Source organism: Primulina tabacum, chromosome 1, assembly GCF_025594145.1.
Source record: "Primulina tabacum isolate GXHZ01 chromosome 1, ASM2559414v2, whole genome shotgun sequence".
In the NCBI taxonomy this organism is placed as follows: domain Eukaryota; kingdom Viridiplantae; phylum Streptophyta; class Magnoliopsida; order Lamiales; family Gesneriaceae; genus Primulina; species Primulina tabacum.
In genome coordinates, this window is record NC_134550.1 from 54322080 (window position 1) to 54344698 (window position 22619).

The 22619-nt window shown below is 36.1% G+C and overlaps 1 long non-coding RNA gene across 1 annotated transcript; it reads left to right on the forward strand.

The window, feature by feature from the left end:
• Positions 1-13679: 13679 nt before the first annotated feature.
• LOC142519784 (uncharacterized) lies at positions 13680-18482 on the forward strand. The gene is made up of 3 exons (XR_012813799.1): positions 13680-13793; positions 14323-14382; positions 17969-18482. It is a non-coding gene; the product is annotated as an uncharacterized LOC142519784 (long non-coding RNA).
• Positions 18483-22619: the final 4137 nt, after the last annotated feature.

Here is a 22619-nt window from a genome sequence, read left to right on the forward strand (position 1 = left end):
TCATCTCACTCTTGAGGAAGCTATGGAGCATGAAATGAAAGATGGGCGCCTTTTGAACGACCCTAACATAGATCTCCAGAAGATTAGAAGGTCACTACTTTAATTTATTTTTTTTAAAAAAACTTTTGATGTTTGAATTCGGACAAAAGTTGGAGAAACTCTCGATTGAATCCAGGAGTCAAGAAAGTAATTTAAGTTATTTATCATTACTAATATATGAAATCTCCAACTTCAAATAAAATCTGTCTACGTACAATATATGCATGCATGATCTTCATTTTACTGTATATAACACTTGCAGTGGAAATCAAAGAGAAGAGAGCTGAAATAAAAATGCTAAAAGAACTCCAAAAAACTGCACCAAAGAATAAGCATGCAGCCGATTCTGAGGCAGAACAGATACCGGCTGATTTTTATTTCGAGCAACTCAAGGTCGCGGACTATCCAAGCATTTACCAACTTTGTCTCCAAAATCAGCATGAAACTTCCAGCTCTGCAGTTGTCCCCAACATGGCACCAGATTCTGCGGTAACGATCCGGTGAAGAGATTAGACCAGCCAACGAAGCGGAGTGCAACCAGCAGGAGTTTGATGATGTGGACCAGTACATCAACTTCGATGCTCTGGATGTTGCTGATCCATCTGTGGGTGAAATGAGTTAAATTTTGGGATTGGCAGAGGGGAGGACGTTCACTGCTTGCAATTTTTTTAATTTTATGTGCATTGTGATTTTTTTTTTCCAGTGTGATTTTTATGCGTGCTTACAGTATTGGAACCAAAATATTTAATTTAATCTTCATGTTTCGTGCATGGATGCCAATTTATTCATTTTCATTTTAAATCAAATGTAGTCATTCCAAATTAAAAGAAAAATGATATCATACGATTGTTGGTCATCTAAATTATCGAGATTAGGTTTAGTTCGTCTTGTATCTTTAATTTTTTCTTTTTGAAATCTACTAACGTTGCACTGCACATGCACATGAGCGCCACATCGACATGATATCATTAATATTATGTTGAAAAATGACAAAAATTACAAAAAGATTTCAGGTTATTATTTTAATTTTATCACACTAAAAATAAAAATTGCAATTTGCACGTAATAAGCACACTACCGATGTTGATCCATGAATGGTATTTATTCATTTTCATTTAAAATTAATAAGTAGTTATCCCAAATTAAAAGAAAAATGCATGGTATAAAAAAGTTTGTTGGAATCGAAACTTTGTTCCTATAATGTATGTAGGCCACGTTACATAGAATGTAGAATGGATATAATTTAAATTTAGAAATATTGTAATTTTTCGTTATGTAAGTTTGTTTATTTATATTTTGTTCATATAAGTTATCAAAATTAGGTTATAGTCTTATATCTTTCATTCTTTTGGTGTGTAATTTTAGTCTTTTGGAAGCACTGACAATAGCTCTCTACTTGTACATTAGCGTCACATCGGGTTCAGGCCAGCGCCATGTTAGTACAATGTTGAAAAATGACAGAAATTAAGGATTACATACAATGATTTAAATTTAATAACACGAAGTATCAAAATTATGAAGAAAAAATATATTTTCACTTTAAATCTATAAATTTTTTTTAAGTTAAAAAAACATATATAATTATTTAATAAAGGACAAGTTTCAATATGGTTTCTTATGTAATAAAGAATTTTAAAATTAATATTTCTCCTGCTATCATAGTAGAGTAAACTCTTAATCGAATCATGAAAAAAAAATTAATAGTACCATATAAAATTAGTTCGTTCATGATTCATGCGATATAATTAGGAAATTATGATTATGATTAGTATTGAGGTAATATAATGATAGGATGATAAATAGTAATTGATTAATATACTATATTTTTTTCTTGTGAATTAATTTGGGATAAATTCATATTCTTGCTAAATGAAAATGCTTAAAATTGCATTTTTTTTGTTTTCTAAGTTAAAATTTAAACCTAATAATTTGTATTTATCTTCGTCTTTTCTTCCTTCGAAAACATTTCGCTATCCTTTTAATCTCTTCAATTTGTCCAAAAAACTATTCATTCAAAAATACCGAGGAAAAATGTAACTTTGGTTATGTATCTTTGTCTATTTACAATCATGATTATTTATGTTGTTAAAATGGAATTGAGTCACTCACTTTTAATTTTTGGAAACGCTAGTCCTTTTTCTTTGTGCTGATGTGTCACACACGTAAGCATCATGTCAGCAGTATATCGGAAAAATGGCAAGAAATGTAAAAAATAAATGAAAATAATGAATTAAAATTAAAATTCGAAAAAGAGCAAATAGAAAAACATACGAAACAAACATTGTAATTTCCAAAATAATAATTATAAGAGATACAAAAATTTATATCTTCACAAAAGATAATAATTATCATATCTCCTTTTTCATTGCAGTTAATTAATCTGTGTGATTCTTAATCATTAATTCTGTGATGATGGAAGCTTTCTTCCTGCAAGCTGTGCTTCTCAATTCCAAGGCAGCATTGGTCTTCAATCTTCAATCTGCAACAATGAATTTGACTATTCATGTCTATTATCAACAAATTAATGAAACCGGACGTCTCACCTGGAATTCCTAGTGTATAGACTCGAGCTCGAGTTCTCCCCACCCCAAGATTAGGATTTCAAAAAAAAAAAACAAATTAATTAATGTGTATTGATTATTGTTGTATTCGCTATCTAACTTTGTTTGCATTCTTATTTTTTTTTTAAAATCTTTATTAGTCCACACCATGTTCAGTTGCACTTCTTCATGTCCAAGAAAGATTATTTACATGTTTATGTTTGATTTTAAAACATTATTTATGTAATGTTTTTATAAAATAAATTAATAGTTTTGTTGGTAAATTAATGCTGTTGGTGAGAGGAATAATTTAGCATTGAAATAATACAACAATAAAATAGCTTTCCTCTAGGATAAATACAAACTAACGCAAATTATATAATTTATAAGAATCCCATAAAATTAAAAAAGATTTAAAAGCATGATTGAATTCATAATTTAATAATTAAAGAATCTAGATATTTTAGGATGTTTTATCTAATTTGTCTGGATCGAAGTATGCGTTAAAATTAAATAATTCGTCGTATAAGTGAAATAATATACAAATCGACAAAAAATTTCGGATCAATGTATATTTTCGGTATTAATCAAATTTTTACCATATAAGTAATATATTGATAGAATTTTTCATGTATCATGTAATATATAATAAGGGGGAGAAACATCTCATGCAAAGGTAAATGAGAACAAAATGGATGGTAGTAATTAATGACACCCATGCATTTTGTGCTGCAATGGTGTGTTTATATATGGTGGATTTGCATTGCATCCTCACACCATTCACATAGATTTTGTAGCGTTTGTTTCATCGGTATAATATACCATCGTTTCTCCAAATAATTTCTCTTTTTCTCGGAGGAAAGAATATAAAAAATGGAGAATTCATCAAACCTTCCGCAGAAGCAATCCACTGATCTCACTCTTGATGAAGCTATAGAGCATGAAATGAAAGATGGTCGCCTTTTGAACGACCCTAACATAGATCTCAAGAAGATTAGAAGGTGAACTACTTTAATTTATTTTTTAAATAAAAAACTTTCGACGTTTAAATTCGGACAAAAAAAGACCAAAGTTGAACAACTTAAAATGGGATATATTCTCTTTGGAAATGTGAGAGGACTAGTACTGGTTTTTATTGCACTGTCACTTGAAAAAAGAACCCACTTTTTCAATTTTTTTCACCAGAACACTCAGCTGTACACGTTCACTTACAATATTTTAATATATAGCATTATATTAAGCAAAGTGTATCTATATTTCTAAGTAATGGACATCTAAACTCAGTTTTTCGCTATGCATCTAATATTTCAGGAATGTATCAAACAAACTCTCCGCCCAAAGATCTAGAAGTAGGATGGTAAACCATATTCGTGATTTGGGAAAAATGGTCAAGGATTTAGAGGTAAATATTGGTCCATTGTTTGTGTTTGTGTGTTTTTTTGTTCAAAATTTAATTCTCAGACTCAATCATTGATATATGTTGTATACTTACCATGCTTTAATTTGCAGTCACTAACATCCGTTCTCACCCCACAAGTGGAAAGCTACACAGAGAAGAAGAGATTGTTGCAGCTTGAAAATGACTCCCTCCGACAAAAGTTGGAGAAACTCTCGATTGAATCCAGGAGTCATGAAAGTAATTAAGTTATATATCATTACTAATATATGAAATCTCCTACTTCAAATAAAATATGTCTACGTAAAATATATGCATGCATGATCTTCATTTTACCGTATATAACGCGTGCAGTGGAAATCGAAGATAAGAGAGCTGAAATAAAAATGCTAAAAGAACTCCAAAAAACTGCACGAAAGAATAAGCATGCAGCCGATTCTGAGGCAGAACAGATACCGGCTGATTTTTATTTCGAGCAACTCAAGGTCGCGGACTATCCAAGCATTTACCAACTTTGTCTCCAAAATCAGCATGAAACTTCCAGCTCTGCAGTTTGTCCCCAACATGGCACCAGATTATGCGGTTGAACGATCCGGTGAAGAGATTAGACCAGCCAACGAAGCGGAGTGCAACCAGCAGGAGTTTGAAGATGTGGACCAGTACATCAACTTCGATGCTCTGGATGCTGCTGATCCATCTGTGGGTGAAATGAGTTAAATTTTGGGATGGCAGGGGGAGGATGTTCACTGCTTGCAATGTTTTAATTTTATGTGGATTGTGTTTTTTTGTTTCCAGTGTGATTTTTATGCGAGCTTACAGTATTGGGAACCAAAATATTTAATTTAATCTTCATTCGTGCATGGAGGCCAATTGATTCATTTTCATTTTAAATCAAATGTAGTTATTCCAAATTAAAAGAAAAATGGTATCATACCACTGTTGGTCATCTAAGTTATCGAGATTAGGTTTAGTTCGTCTTGTATCTTTAAATTTTTTTTTTAAATTTATGGACGTTGCACTGCACATGCACATGAGCACCACATCGACATCACGTCCGCATCATATTAGTATCATGGTGGAAAAATGACAACAAATACAAAAGATATAAGGTTTGATTTAAATTTAATGACACTAGAAATCAAAATTGCAATTTGCAGTTAATAAGCACACAACCGATGTGCATCCATGTTTCATTCATGGATCCCATTTTATTCATTTTCATTTAAAATAAAAAATAGTTATTCCAAATTAAAAGAAAAATGCATGGTATCATAAAATTTGTAAGAATTCCCAATGTGTAGACTAAAATTCGAGTCCTCCCCACCCATAGATTAGGATTTAAAAAAATAAAAAAACAAATTAATTAAAATGTGTACTGATTAGTGTTGTTTTCGCTATTCTTTTTTTTGCATTCTTATTTTTTTTTAATCTTTATTACTGCACACCAAGTTCAGTTGCACTTCTTGATGTCCAAGAAAAGATTATGTATGTGTTTATATTTGATTTAAAAACATTATTTATGTAATGTTTTTATAAAAGAAATTTAATAGTTTTGTTGGTAAATTAATATTGCTGGTGAGAGGAATCAGCATTGAAGTTATACAACAAAAAAATAGCTTTTTCTAGGATAAATACAAACTAACGCAAATTACATAATTTATAAGAATCCCATAAAATTAAAAAATATTTAAAAGCTTAATTAATACTTCAAAAATTAAAGAATCCAGATGTTTAGCTAACTCGTTCCATTCCTGCTGCACCTCACATAAAGCTGGCAATTTAGAGGATATTTAGAGAAGTTTATATCGGATTTGGCTCGGATTCGAGTTATATGCGAAATCTAAATTTTCACTTTAAATCTAGAATTTTTTTAAAGTTAAAAAACGTATATAACTATTGAATAACGGACAAGTTTCAATATGGTTTCTTATGTAATAAAGAATTTTAAAATTGATATTTCTCCTGCTATCATAGTATAGAGTAAACTCTTAATCAAATCATGAAAAAAAAAATTATTAGTACCATATAAAATTTGTTCGTTCATGATTGAAAATTCGATATAATTAGGAAATTATGATTAGTTTTGAGGTGATATGATAGGATGATAAATAGTAATTGATTAATATACTATTTATTTTTTTTCTTGTGAATTAATTTGGGATAAATTCATATTCTTGCTAAATGAAAATGCTTAAAAATGCATTTTTTTTGTTTTATTCTAAGTTAAAATTTAAACATACTTGTATTTATCTTCATCTTTTCTTCCTTCAAAAACATTTCGCCATCCTTTTAATCTCTTCAATTTGTCCAAAAAACTATCCATTCAAAAATATCGAGGAAAAATGTAACTTCGATTATGTATCTTTGTCTATTTACAATCATGATTATCATGTTTTTAAACTGGATTTGAGTCACTGCCTTTAAATTTTTGGAAACGCTATATGTGTTGATGTGTCACACACGTAAACATCATGTCGACACGACGACATCATGTCAGCGATATATTAGAAAAATGACAAAAAATGTAAAAAATAAATGAAAATAGTGAATTAAAATTCGACAATATAGAAAAATAAAATAGCAAATAGATAAACATACATAACAAACTGTAATGCCTGAAGTAAATATCACAATTTGTTGATTTAGTAATGTGAGAATACTAAATAATTAATGATTTTTAAAGAATGAAATATGACATATGTTGGTCATATGAAGTCCAAATGATGTGAGATTTGGATATAACGTAGAAAACTCAAAGATATAGAAGTTCCATGTTTTGAGTTTTGAAAAACTTGATTGTTTGACTGATCCAAATGGATGTACCGATATTAAAATGTTAAATATTATATATTATATTATATTATTTTATTTTATTAATATAATATAATATAATATTAAAAAAATTAAAAAAAATAAATAAAAAAGAAAAAAAATTGAGGAATCCACCGCAAGCAACAGACGCACGAACAGGCGAGAGAGGAGAGAAAGAAATAACATTTTGATTTTCTTTTCAATCGTGCGACTTATCGGTTTATCTAATCGACGAACCGACTTCAGTTCTGGGATCGTTGACACGAGGTCTTCGATTTAAGGTATAAATTTTATAGTTTTGATGATATTTGAAATTCGTCGATTTTTGGAATAAATCTGATAAATTGTTAAATCATACTGATATTGAAGATTGTTGAGTAGTGTATGATTTTAACGAAGAAGAGAAGATTATAGTGGTGTTATTTTGAATTATTCCCAATTTATTATAATTAGGGATTTTTAATCGTTGGATTGAGATTTGAGAGTTGTTTGTCAGTTGTTATTAATTCTGATTATATATTCGGAGTCTACGAAGTATAGGCTACACGTTGATATAAAGTTTTCGTAATTTGACGGATGTTGTAAAATAGCCTATTATTTGAAGTTAATTAATTAGGGTGTATTTGATGGTAGTATTGTGAATTAAATACACCAGAATATTAAATTGTTGAACAATACAAATTTATAATCGAGTTTTATATTTTGTTGAATTAATTGTTGTTGGGCTGTTTGATGTTATATATTGAGGCTGTTATAACTGTGTTGATACGATGACAATGATATGATAATTATTGTTGAATTATTTAGATAAATCACAAGCCTCAGGATCAAAGAAATAGCCAGATTGTATATATACTCGATTATCAGGTACGTGTTGACGTACGAGCATATGTTGTTATTGTTTAGTATTGATGAATACTATTGTGTTGAACGATGATAAATCACCGGAATTGGGTGATTTGGTATTATATTTGTTGTTGTTTATTATTGTTGATATTTTTGACTATCGTTGTTGGGAGACGTCTCGTTGATGTTGTCACGTTGATGTTGTTCATTCAACGATATTGCTGTCGCCGGAGTTGGGGTGCGACGTATCGTTGATGTTGTTATTCGTTCGACGATATTGCTGTCGCCAGTGTTGGGGTACGACGTATCGTCGATGTTGTTATTCGTTCGACGATATTGCTGTCGCCGGTGTTGGGGTGCGACGTATCGTCCATGTTGTTGCATTGTGATGTTGTTGAGATTGTTGTTGGCTGATTGTCCAGAAACGGCAAAGGGGGTATTTCTGTTATGATTTCAGTTATATTTTATGTCGTTAATATAACTGTTATGTATTACGATAATAATTGTTGTATATGCTCATCCTTTGGGGGCTGTTTCTGTTGGGCAGGTTACAGGACTATGCGTGAAACAGGATAGTGGTGAAGGACTAGGTGTGTCTAGTCAAACAGTCTTGTAGTTAATAGTAAATAGAAACAATATGGTTCATTGTCTTATTTGAGTTGTATGTGTGTATTTATTAAACTGTTTCTGCTACACTGACGTAGATAGTGTGGTGATGGCATTATTTTGTCGTATATGCATTATATTATTACGTCGTCGAAAAGAAAATTTTTATGCATATGACGTCACATGTTGTATGATTACGTGGCGAGGTTTGGGGCGCCACATTTGGTGGTATCAGAGCATATGTTAGATGTCTGGGATGGTTAGGAGTTGGGTTTGTGATGAGGGAGTTGGATGACAATATTATCTGCGTGTGTATGTGCATTTGACTTTTTATTGATGATTTCTCGATATGATTGATTGTTCTTTAGTTGCGTGTACTTTCGTGCGAAAGGTGTGATGATGATTACTGGATTGTAATTGTTAAATGTTATGATTAACAATTTGATTTCCAGTGATGGCAGCTAGAGAACAGGTACATCCACACGAGGAAACAGACGAGGTTGACAGTGGATTTGGACAGATAAATCCATTGCCACCTCCTCCTATGGGACAGGCACCTGCAGATCAGCCTTTATTGCCTGGTGAGTTGACTTTGGCACAGTTCAGCAGTTATCTTCCGCCGAGATTTGATAGTTCTGAGACTGGTGAGCGAGCCGAGGAGTGGATTGAGAGGATAGAGCAGATATTTGTGACCGCTCCGTGTGCTAGGTCTGCTTGGTTACGATTGGCTACATTTCAGCTTTCGAGGAATGTAATATTGTGGTGGCAGACGACTGAGGCCGGATTGAGAGCTCAGGGCCGTACTGTTGATTGGGATGTGTTTCGGTCTCGTTTTCTTGATAAATATTTTTCTATAGCAGCCAGACAAAAGAAAGAGAAAGAATTTGAGGATTTGAGACAGGGTAGTATGTCTGTTGCTGAGTATGAGACTCGATATTCTGCATTGCTGAAATATGTGCCACATATTGCTACGAATGTTCATGCTAAGATGAGGCATTTCTTGAAAGGGTTGAAGTTAGAGTTATATGATCGTGTGCAATCGAACAACCTAGTATCATTTGAGGATGCAGTGACGAGAGCTGAGATGGCTGAGTTGGTTATGCAGGAGTATGGGGCTCAGGGACGATTATCAGAGCCAACTAGGGAGTCATTGCGACCTTAGGGACAGTCTTTTAAATATCAGAAGGGTTCATCTTCTTCTTCAGCATCATCTGGGAAGCGTCGATTTGATTCACGACGTGTTGAGAGTCATGGGGGCAGTTCTCAGTCTGTTCAGGGGCAGAGAGGAGAGTCCAGAGCAGTGAGATGTTATCGTTGTGGGGGACCTCATCTGATCAGAGAGTGTACACAGACCGAGATCACATGTTTTGAGTGTGGCGGTGTGGGCCATATAGCCAGACAGTGTCCTAGTCGTGAGGGACATCGAGAGCCCAGTAATGATAGAGGTAGATCCTCAGGGAGAGGAGGACGACAACCTCAGCAGTTTACACCGCGAACTTCTGGAGGACAGCCACGTATGCAGGGAGCTGGTCCGCCTCAGGCACAGATGTATGATTTGACCCGAGAGCAGGCAGAGGAGGCACGAGAGGAGATGATAGCGGGTAAGTGTTATTTATGTTCTTATCCTGCTTATATTCTTGTTGATACTGGTGCCTCGCATACTTTTATATCGAAGAGGTTTGTGGTTGAGCATCATATGCGCTCGTCTCCATTGTCTATGCCTCTTTCTGTTTCACACCTTCTGGAGTTGATATATCAGTTGTATCTATGATATCAGATGGTATTATTTCTTATGAGGGCTATGAGCTGAGATTTGATATGATTATTCTAGAGATGACTGATTTTGATTGTATTGTGGGAATTAATGTGCTGAGGAGATATTGTGCGACAGTTGATTGTTATCAGCGGGTGGTATATTTTTATACAGATGAGAAAGAGCGTTGGACATTTTATGGGAAGGGTTCTCGTCCCCGTGTTCCGTTGGTATCTGCCATCCGGATGTCTCGGTTATTAGAGCATGGGCATGAGGGTTATCTTATTTATGCTGTAGATGTGACAGAAAAGAAGAAGGAGGTGGGAATAGAGGAGATACCTATAGTTGCTGAGTTTGCCAATGTATTTCCTGATGAGATTCCAGGCTTCCCACTAGCCCGTGAGGTGGAGTTTGGGATCGAGTTGATGCCAGATACTTCCCCTATTTCTCGTACTCCTTACAGAATGGCACCAGCAGAGTTGAGAGAGTTGAAAACCCAGTTGCAGGACTTGCTGGACAAAGGATACATTCGCCCTAGTGTATCGCCTTGGGGTGCACCAGTCTTATTTGTGAGAAAGAAAGATGGAACTATGCGGCTTTGCATCGACTATCGACAGCTGAATAAGGTAACGATTAAGAATAAATATCCCCTCCCTCGTATTGATGATTTGTTTGATCAGTTACAGGGAACCTCAGTATATTCGAAGATTGATTTGAGGTCAGGATATCATCAGATACGAGTTAGAGAGGAGGATATTCAGAAGACAGCATTCAGGACCAGATATGGGCATTACGAGTTTTTAGTTATGCCGTTTGGGTTGACGAATGCTCCAGCTGTGTTTATGAGTTTGATGAATAGGGTATTTCAGCCTTACCTCGATCAATTTGTTATTGTGTTTATTGATGATATATTGATATATTCCAGGAGTGAGGCTGAGCATGCAGGGCACTTGCGTTCAGTGTTACAGGTGTTGCGAGATAGACAGTTGTATGCCAAACTCAGTAAGTGTGAGTTTTGGTTGGATCGAGTGGTCTTCTTGGGTCATGTTATATCGAGAGATGGGATTTCTGTTGATCCAACGAAGGTCGAAGCCGTGTTACAGTGGTCTGCACCTACATCTGTACCTGAGATTCGTAGTTTCTTAGGTTTAGCAGGTTATTATCGTCGATTTATCGAGGGATTTTCAAAGATTGCTAGGCCTTTGACACAGTTGACTCAGAAAGGTGTGCGATTTCAGTGGTCTGAAGCATGTGAGAGGAGTTTTCATGAGTTGAAGCACCGACTGACGACTGCACCGGTGTTATCAATTCCTATAGAAAATGAGAGGTTTGTTGTTTATACTGATGCATCATTACATGGTTTGGGATGTGTTCTGATGCAGGATCGACATGTTGTGGCATATGCCTCGAGACAGCTGAAACCACACGAAACAAGGTACCCTGTGCATGACTTGGAGTTGGCAGCCATTATCTTTGCCTTGAAGATATGGCGACACTATTTATATGGTACCTCGTTTACGATTTATACTGATCATAAGAGCTTGAGATTTCTGTTTACAAAGGCCGAGTTGAATATGAGACAGAGACGATGGCTAGATTTGCTGAAGGATTATGATTGTGAGATTGAATATCATCCTGGTCGAGCCAATCTTACAGCTGATGCACTGAGCCGTAAAGTGAGTTGTACTGTAGAGGATGTGAGTCGTTTATCAGCTATGATGATGTCTTGTTGTTCCTTGGAATATGATTTTGATATCTCGACGACTCCTATCCAGGTATCTACCTTATTAGCTGAACCTGATATATATGGTTGTATTCGTGATGCACAGATGACAGATGAGAGAGTTCAGCGGTGGAAGGAGTTGGTTTCTCGAAAACAAGATACTTGTTTTAGAGTGGCTGATGATGGCAGTTTGAGGATGAAGAATAGATGGGTAGTTCCTGATATATCTGAGTTGCGCCAGGGCCTGTTGCGGCGTGCACATTGTAGTCGATATTCTATCCACCCTGGTGGCAAGAAGATGTATAAGGATCTACGCTCTCAGTTTTGGTGGAAGGGAATGAAACGTGATGTGATTGATTTTGTACGTCGATGTCTTAATTGTCAACAGATCAAAGCTGAGAGGAGAAGGCCAGGAGGTGAATTGAGGAGTTTAGAAGTGCCGACTTGGAAATGGGAGCCCATATCGATGGATTTTGTGACTCATTTGCCAAGAAGCACTGGAACTATTGATGCTATTTGGGTGATTGTTGATCGATTGACGAAAGTTGCACATTTTATACCCTATAGCATGAGTAGTACGTACTTGACGATGACACAGTTGTATATACGAGAAATTGTACGGTTGCATGGGATTCCAGTGTCTATTATTTCTGATAGAGATCCTCGATTTAATTCTCATTTTTGGGAAGGATTGCAGACTGCGATGGGGACATAGTTGAGATTGAGTACGGCTTATCATCCCCAGACAGATGGTCAGACTGAGCGTACTATTCAGACGCTGGAGGATATGTTGCGTGCTTATGTTATGGATTTTAAATCTGTTTGGCAGTCATCTATTCCATTGGTAGAGTTTGCGTATAACAATAGTTATCAGAGTAGTATTCATATGGCTCCATTTGAGGCATTGTACGTGAGACGTTGTAGATCTCCGTTATACTGGGATGATGTTGATCGAGCTACAGTTACAGGTCCTGATATGATTCATGAGATGGAACAGAAAGTAAAGTTGATACAGCAACGATTGAAAGCAGCTCAAGATAGACAGGCCGCCTATGCCAATAAAAGACGAAAACCTTTAGAGTTTCAGAAGGGCGATCGAGTATTTTTGAAAGTTTCTCCTTTTCGTGGCACAGTGCGATTTGGTATGAAAGGAAAGTTAGCACCGAGATATGTTGGCCCGTATGAGATATTGCAGCGGATAGGCACTTTGGCTTACCGATTGGCTCTACCTCCATCTTTATCTGGTATTCATGATGTGTTCCATGTGTCGATGTTGCGGAAATATGAGCCGGATCCTTCACATGTGTTGGATATTTCTGAGGTTCAGTTAGATCCTGACGTGTCTTATGTTGAGAGACCAGTTTGTATTTTGGATCGATCTGAACGGAAGCTTCGTAGTAAGCTTATACCGATGGTGAAGGTTCAGTGGGAACATAGAGGTGTCGAAGAGGCCACTTGGGAGACAGAGCGGCATATGAGGGAGCTCTACCCCTACTTATTCTGATGGTATGACGTATCTTTTATTTATGCATGTTATTACTGTTGTTGATTAATTTCGGGGTCGAAATTCATTTAAGGGGGGTAGAAATGTAATGCTTGAAGTAAATATCACAATTTGTTGATTTACTAATGTGAGATCACTAAATAATTAATGATTTTTAAAAAATGAAATATGACATATGTTGGTTATATGAAGTCCAAATGATGTGAGATTTGGATATAACGTAGAAAACTCAAAGATATAGAAGTTCCATGTTTTGAGTTTTGAAAAACTTGATCGTTTGACTGATCCAAATGGATGTACCGATATTAAAATGTTAAATATTATATATTATATTATATTATTTTATTTTATTAATATAATATAATATAATATTAAAAAAATTAAAAAAAATAAATAAAAAAGAAAAGAAAAATTGAGGATTCAATCCACCGCAAGCAACAGACGCACGAACAGGCGAGAGAGGAGAGAAAGAAATAACATTTTGATTTTCTTTTCGATCGTGCGACTTATCGGTTTATCTAATCGACGAATCGACTTCAGTTCTGGGATCGTTGACACGAGGTCTTCGATTTGAGGTATAAATTTTATAGTTTTGATGATATTTGAAATTCGTCTATTTTTGGAATAAATCTGATAAATTGTTAAATCATACTGATATTGAAGATTGTTGAGTAGTGTATGATTTTAACGAAGAAGAGAAGATTATAGTGGTGTTATTTTGAATTATTCCCAATTTATTATAATTAGGGATTTTTAATCGTTGGATTGAGATTTGAGAGTTGTTTGTCAGTTGTTATTAATTCTGATTATATATTCGGAGTCTACGAAGTATAGGCTACACGTTGATATAAAGTTTTCGTAATTTGACGGATGTTGTAAAATAGCCTATTATTTGAAGTTAATTAATTAGGGTGTATTTGATGGTAGTATTGTGAATTAAATACACCAGAATATTAAATTGTTGAACAATACAAATTTATAATCGAGTTTTATATTTTGTTGAATTAATTGTTGTTGTTGGGCTGTTTGATGTTATATATTGAGGCTGTTATAACTGTGTTGATACGATGACAATGATCTGATAATTATTGTTGAATTATTTAGATAAATCACAAGCCTCAGGATCAAAGAAATAGCCAGATTGTATATATACTCGATTATCAGGTACGTGTTGACGTACGAGCATATGTTGTTATTGTTTAGTATTGATGAATACTATTGTGTTGAACGATGATAAATCACCAGAATTGGGTGATTTGGTATTATATTTGTTGTTGTTTATTATTGTTGATATTTTTGACTATCGTTGTTGGGAGACGTCTCGTTGATGTTGTCACGTTGATGTTGTTCGTTCAACGATATTGCTGTCGCCGGAGTTGGGGTGCGACGTATCGTTGATGTTGTTATTCGTTCGACGATATTGCTGTCGCCAGTGTTGGGGCGCGACGTATCGTCGATGTTGTTATTTGTTCGAACGATATTGCTGTCGCCGGTGTTGGGGTGCGACGTATCGTCCATGTTATTGCATTGTGATGTTGTTGAGATTGTTGTTGGCTGATTGTCCAGAAACGGCAAAGGGGGTATTTCTGTTATGATTTCAGTTATATTTTATGTCGTTAATATAACTGTTATGTATTACGATGATAATTGTTGTATATTCTCACCCTTTGGGGGCTGTTTCTGTTGGGCAGTTTACAGGACTATGCGTGAAACAGGATAGTGGTGAAGGACTAGGTGTGTCTAGTCAAACAGTCCTGTAGTTAATAGTAAATAGAAACAATATGGTTCATTGTCTTATTTGAGTTGTATGTGTGTCTTTATTAAACTGTTTCTGCTACACTGACGTAGATAGTGTGGTGATGGCATTATTTTGTCGTATATGCATTATATTATTACGTCGTCGAAAAGAAAATTTTTATGCATATGACGTCACATGTTGTATGATTACGTGGCGAGGTTTGGGGCGCCACACAAACATTGTAATTTACAAAATAATAATTATAAGAGATACAAAAATTTATATTTTCATAAAAGATAATAATTATCGTATCTCTTTTTGCATGGCAGTTAATCTGTGTGATTCATAATCATTAATTTTGTGAAGATGGAAGCTTTCTTCCTAAAAGCTAAGCTTCTCAATTCCAATGCAGCAATGGTCTTCAATCTTCAATATGAAACAATGAATTTGACTATTCATGTATATTATCAACAAATTAATGAAACCGGGCGCTTGGCTCATTGTTCTCACTTGGAATTCACAGTACATAGACTCGAGCTCGAGTTCTCTCCACCGCTATATTAGGATTTCAAAAAAGAAAACAAATTAATTAAAATGTGTACTTATTTACTGTTGTATTCGCTATTCTTTTGTTTGCATTCTTTTTATTTTTATTATTTTTTTTTATCTTTATGAGTCCATACCATATTGAGTTGCACTTCTTGAAGTCCAAGAAAGATTATTTACATGTTTATGTTTGATTTTAAAACATTATTTATGTAATATTTTTATATAAAAAAAAATTAATAGTTTTGTTGGTAAATTAATACTGTTGGTGAGAGGAATAAGCATGAATTTATACAACAATAAAATAGCTTTCCTCTAGGATAAATACAAACTAACGCAAATTTATAATTTATAGGAATCCCATAAAATTTAAAAAGATTTAAAAGCATGATTGAATTCATAATTTAATAATTAAAGAATCCATATATTTTAGGAAGTTTTATCTAATTTGTCTGGATCGAAGTATACGCTAAAATTAAATATTCGCCGTACAATTGAAATAATATACAAGTCGACAAAAAATTTCGGATTAGTGTATATTTTCGATATTAATCAAATTTTTACCATATGAGTACGTAATATATTGATAGAATTTTTCATGTATCATGTAATATATAATAAGGGGGAGAAACATCTCATGCAAAGGAATGATGACAAAATGGATGGTGGTAATTAATGACACCCATGCATTTTGTGCTGCAATGGTGTGTTTATATATGGTGGATTTGCATTGCATCCTCACACCATTCACATAGATTTTGTAGCGTTTGTTTCATCGGTATAATATACCATCGTTTCTCCAAATAATTTCTCTTTTTCTCAGAGGAAAGAATATAAAAAATGGAGAATTCATCAAACCTTCCGCAGAAGCAATCCACTGAAATTCGTCGATTTTTGGAATAAATCCGATAAATTGTTAAATCATACTCAAATTAAAGATTGTTGAATAGTGTATGATTTTAACGAAGTAGAGATGATTATAGTGATGTTGTTTTGAATTATTCCTAATCTGTTATAATTAAGGATTTTTAATCGTTGAATTGAAATTGGTGAGTTGTTTGTCAGCTGTTATTAATTCTGATTATATATTTGGAGTCTACGAAGTATAGGCTATACGTTGATATAAAGTTTTCGCAATTTAACAGATGTTGTAAAATAGCCTATTATTTGATGTTAAATTAATTAGGGTGTATTTGATGGTAGTATTGTGAATTAAATACACCAGAATATTAAATTGTTGAGCGATAATAATTTATAATCGAGTTTTATATTTTGTTCAATTAATTGTTGTTGGGCTATTTGATGTTATATATTGAGGCTGTTATAACTGTGTTGATACGGTGACAATGATCTAATAATTATTGTTGAATTATTTAGATACATTCAAGCCTCGGGATCAAAGAAGTAGCCAGATTTGATATATATACTCGATTATCATGTACGTGTTGACGTATACGCATATGTTGTTATTGTTTCGTATTGATGAATACTATTGTGTTGAACGATGGTAAATCACTGGATATGGGTGATTTGATATTATATATGTTGTTGTTTATTATTGTCGATGTTGTTGGCTGTCGTTGTTGGGAGACGTCACGTTGATGTTGTTCGTTCAACGATATTGCTGTCGCCGGAGTTGGGGTGCGACGTATCGTTGATGTTATTCGTTCGACGATATTGCTGTCGCCGGTGTTGGGGTGCGACGTATCGTCGATGTTGTTGTTCGTTCGACGATATTGCTGTCGCCGGAGTTGGGGTGCGACGTATCGTCGATGTTATTGTTGCAGTGTAATGTTGTTGAGGTTGTTGATGGTTGATTGTCCAGAAACGGCAAAAGGGATATTTCTGTTATCATTTCAGTTATATCTTATGTTGTTGTTAATATAACTGTTATGTATTACGATGATGATTGTTGTATATGCTCACCCTTTGGGGGCTGTTTCTGTTGGACATGTTACAGGACTATGCCATGAGACAGGATAATGGTGAAGTACTACGTGTGTCTAGTCAAACAGTCCTGTAGTTGATAGTAGATAGAAACAGTATAGCTTATTGTCTTATTTGAGTTGTTGTGTATGTATTTATTATACTGTTTCTGCTACACTGACGTAGATAGTGTGGTGATGACATTATTTTGTCGTATATGCATTATATTATTACGTCGTCGAAAAGAAAATTTTTATGAATATGACGTCACATGTTGTATGATTACGTGACGAGGTTTGGGGCGCCACATTGGTGGTATCAGAGCATATGTTAGATGTCTGGGATGGTTAGGAGTTGGGTTTGTGATGAGGGAGTTGGATGACGATATTATCTGCGTGTGTCTGTGCATTTGACTTGTTTATTGATGATTTTTCGATATGATTGATTGTTCTTTAGCTGCGTGTGCTTTCGTGCGAAAGGTGTGATGATAATTACTAGATTGTAATTGTTAAATGATATGATTAACAATTTGATTTCCAGTGATGGCAGCTAGAGAACAGGTACATCCACACGAGGAAACAGATGAGGTTGACAGTGGGTTTGGACAGATGAATCCATTGCCACCTCCTCCTATGGGACAGGCACCTGCAGATCAGCCTTTATTGCCTGGTGAGTTGACTTTGGCACAGTTCAGCAGTTATCTTCCACCGAGATTTGATAGCTCTGAGACTGGTGAGCGAGCAGAGGAGTGGATTGAGAGGATAAAGCAGATATTTGTGACCGCTCCGTGTGCTAGGTCTGCTTGGTTACGATTGGCTACATTTCAGCTTTCGAGGAATGTACTATTGTGGTGGCAGACGATTGAGGCCGGATTGAGAGCTCAGGGTCGTACTGTTGATTGGGATGTGTTTCGCTCTCGTTTTCTTGATAAGTATTTTTCTATAGCAGCCAGACAGAAGAAAGAGAAAGAATTCGAGGATTTGAGACAGGGCAGTATGTCTGTTGCTGAGTATGAGTCTCGGTATTCTGCATTGCTGAAATATGTGCCACATATTGCTACAAATATTCATGCTAAGATGAGGCACTTCTTGAAAGGGTTGAAGTTTATTTGATCGTGTGCAGTCAAACAACCCGGTATCATTTGAGGATGCAGTGACGAGGGCTGAGATAGCTGAGTTGGTGATGCAGGAGTATGGGGCTCAGGAACGATTATCAGAGCCGACTAGGGAGTCATTGCGACCACATGGACAGTCTTTTAAATATCAGAAGGGTTCATCTTCTTCTTCAGCATCATCTGGGAAGCGTCGATTTGATTCACGACGTGTTGAGAGTCGTGGGGGCAGTTCTCAGTCTGTTCAGGGGCAGAGAGGAGAGTCTAAAGCAATGAGATGTTTTCGTTGTGGGGGACCTCATCTGATCAGACAATGTACACAAACCGAGATCACATGTTTTGAGTGTGGCGGTGTGGGCCATATAGCCAGACAGTGTCCTAGTCGTGATGGACATCGAGAGCCCAGTAGTGATAGAGGTAGATCCTCAGGGAGAGGAGGACGACAACCTCAGCAGTCTACACCGGGACCTTCTGGAGGACAGCCACGTATGCAGGGAGCTGGTCTGCCTCAGGCACAGGTGTATGCTTTGACCCGGGAGCAGGCAGAGGAGGCACGAGAGGAGATGATAGCGGGTAAGTGTTATTTGTGTTCTTATCCTGCTTATATTCTTATTGATAATGGTGCCTCGCACACTTTTATATCGAAGAGGTTTGTGGTTGAGCATCATATGCGCTCGTCTCCATTGTCTATGCCTCTTTCTGTTTCGACACCTTCTGGAGTTGATATATCAGTTGTATCTATGATATCAGATGATATTATTTCTTATGAGGGCTATTAGCTGAGATCTGATATGATTATTCTAGAGATGACTGATTTTGATTGTATTGTGGGAATTAATGTGCTGAAGAGATATGATGCGACGATTGATTGTTATCAGCGGGTAGTATACTTTTATACAGATGAGAAAGAGCGTTGGACATTTTATGGGAAGGGTTCTCGTCCCCGTGTTCTGTTGGTATCTGCTATCCGGATGTCTCGGTTATTGGAGCATGGACATGAGGGTTATCTTATTTATGCTGTAGATGTGACAGAGAAGAAGAAGAAGGTGGGAATAGAGAAGATACCAGTAGTTGCTGAGTTTGCCGATGTATTTCCTGATGAGATTCCAGGCTTCCCACCAGTTCGTGAGATGGATTTTGGGATTGAGTTGATGCCAGGTACTTCCCCTATTTCTCGTACTCCTTACAGAATGGCACCAGCAGAGTTGAGAGAGTTGAAAGCCGAGTTGCAGGACTTGTTGGACAAGGGATACATTTGCCCTAGTGTATCGCCTTGGGGTGCACTAGTCTTATTTGTGATAAAGAAAGATGGAACGATGCGGCTTTGTATTGACTATCGACAGCTGAATAAGGTAACGATTAAGAATAAATATCCCCTCCCTCGTATTGATAATTTGTTTGATCAGTTGCAGGGAACCTCGGTATATTCGAAGATTGATTTGAGGTCAGGATATCATCAGATACGAGTTAGAGAGGAGGATATCCAGAAGACAGCATTCAGGACTAGATATGAGCATTATGAGTTTTTGGTTATGCCGTTTGGGTTGACGAATGCTCCAGCTGTGTTCATGAGTTTGATGAATAGGGTATTTCAACCTTATCTCGATCGATTTGTTATTGTGTTTATTGATGATATATTGATATATTCCAGGAGTGAGGCTGAGCATGCAGGGCACTTGCGTTCAGTGTTACAGGTGTTGCGAGATAGACAGTTGTATGCCAAACTCAGTAAGTGTGAGTTTTGGTTGGATCGAGTGGTCTTCTTGGGTCATGTTATATCGAGAGATGAGATTTCAGTTGATCCAACGAAGGTTGAAGCTGTGTTACAGTGGTTTGCACCTACATCTGTACCTGAGATCCGTAGTTTCTTGGGTTTAGCAGGCTATCATCGTCGATTTATAGAAGGATTTTCAAAGATTGCTATACCTTTGACACAGTTGACCCAGAAAGGTGTGCGATTTCAGTGGTCTGAAGCATGTGAGAGGAGTTTTCAGGAGTTGAAGCACCGACAGATGACTGCACCAGTGTTATCAATTCCTACATAAAACGAGAGGTTTGTTGTTTATACTGATGCATCATTACATGGTTTAGGATGTTTTTTGATGCAGGATCGACATGTTGTGGCATATGCCTCGAGACAGCTGAAACCACACGAAACAAGGCCGGGTTGAATATGAGACAGAGACGATGGCTAGATTTGTTGAAGGATTATGATTGTGATATTGAATATCATCCTGGTCGAGCCAATCTTACAGCTGATGCACTGAGCCGTAAAGTGAGTTGTACTGCAGAGGATGTGAGTCGTTTATCAGCTATGATGATGTCTTGTTGTTCCTTGGGATATGATTTTGATATCTCGACGACTCCTATCCAGGTATCTACCTTATTAGCTGAACCAGATATATATGATTGTATTCGTGATGCACAGATGACAGATGAGAGAGTTCAGCGGTGGAAGGAGTTGGTTTCTCGGAAACAAGATACTTGTTTTAGAGTGGCTGATGATGGCAGTTTGAGGATGAAAGATAGATGGGTAGTTCCTGATGCATCTGAGTTGCGCTAGGGTCTGTTGCGACGTGCACATTGTAGTCGATATTCTATCCACCCTGGTGGCAAGAAGATGTATGAGGATCTACGCTCTCAGTTTTGGTGGAAGGGAATAAAACGTGATGTGATTGATTTTGTACGTCGATGTCTCAATTATCAACAAATCAAAGCTGAAAGGAGAAGGCCGGGAGGTGACTTGAGGAGTTTAGAAGTACCGACTTGGAAATGGGAGCACATATCGATGGATTTTGTGACTCATTTGCCAAGAAGCACTGAAACTATTGATGCTATTTGAGTGATTGTTGATCGATTGACGAAAGTTGCACATTTTATACCCTATAGCATGAGTAGTACGTACTTGACGATGGCACACTTGTATATACGAGAGATTGTACGACTGCATGGGATTCCAGTGTCTATTATATCTGATAGAGATCCTCGATTTACTTCTCATTTTTGGGAAGGATTGCAGACTGCGATGGGGACAGAGTTGAGATTGAGTACAGCTTATCATCCCCAGACAGATGGTCAGACTGAGCGTACTATTCAGACGCTAGAGGAAATGTTGCGTGCTTATGTTATGGATTTTAAATCTGTATGGCAGTCATCTATTCCATTGGTGGAGTTTGCATATAACAATAGTTATCAGAGTAGTATTCAGATGGCTCCATTTGAGATATTGTATGGGAGACGTTGTAGATCTCCGTTATACTGGGATGATGTTGATCGAGCTGCAATTACCGGTCCTGATATGATTCATGAGATGGAACAGAAAGTAAAGTTGATACAGCAACGATTGAAAGCAGCTCAAGATAGACAGGCCGCATATGCCAATAAAAGACGAAGACCTTTAGAGTTTCAGCAGGGCGATCGAGTATTTTTGAAAGTTTCTCCTTTTCGTGGTACAGTGCGATTTGGTATGAAAGAAAAGTTGACACCGAGGTATATTGGTCCGTATGAGATATTGCAGCGGATAGGCACTTTGGCTTATCGATTGGTTCTACCTCCATCTTTATCTGGTATTCATGATGTGTTTCATGTGTCGATGTTGCGGAAGTATGAGCCGGATCCTTCACATGTGTTGGATATTTCTGAGGTTCAGTTAGATCCTGATGTGTCTTATGTTGAGAGACCAGTTTGTATTTTGGATCGATCTGAACGAAAGCTTCGTAGTATGCTTATACCGATGGTGAAGGTTCAGTGGGAGCATAGAGGTGTCGAAGAGGCCACTTGGGAGACAGAGCGGCATATGAGGGAGCTCTACCCCTACTTATTCTGATGGTAAGACGTATCTTTTATTTATGCATGTTATTACTGTTGTTGATTAATTTCGGGGTCGAAATTCATTTAAGGGGGGGTAGAAATGTAATGCCTGAAGTAATATTACAAGTTGTTGATTTAGTAATATGAGATTACTAAATAATTAATGATTTTTAAAGAATTAAATATAACATATGTTGGTCATATGAAGTCCAAATGATTTGAAATTTGGATATAACGTAGAAAACTCAAAGATATAGAAGTTTCATGTTT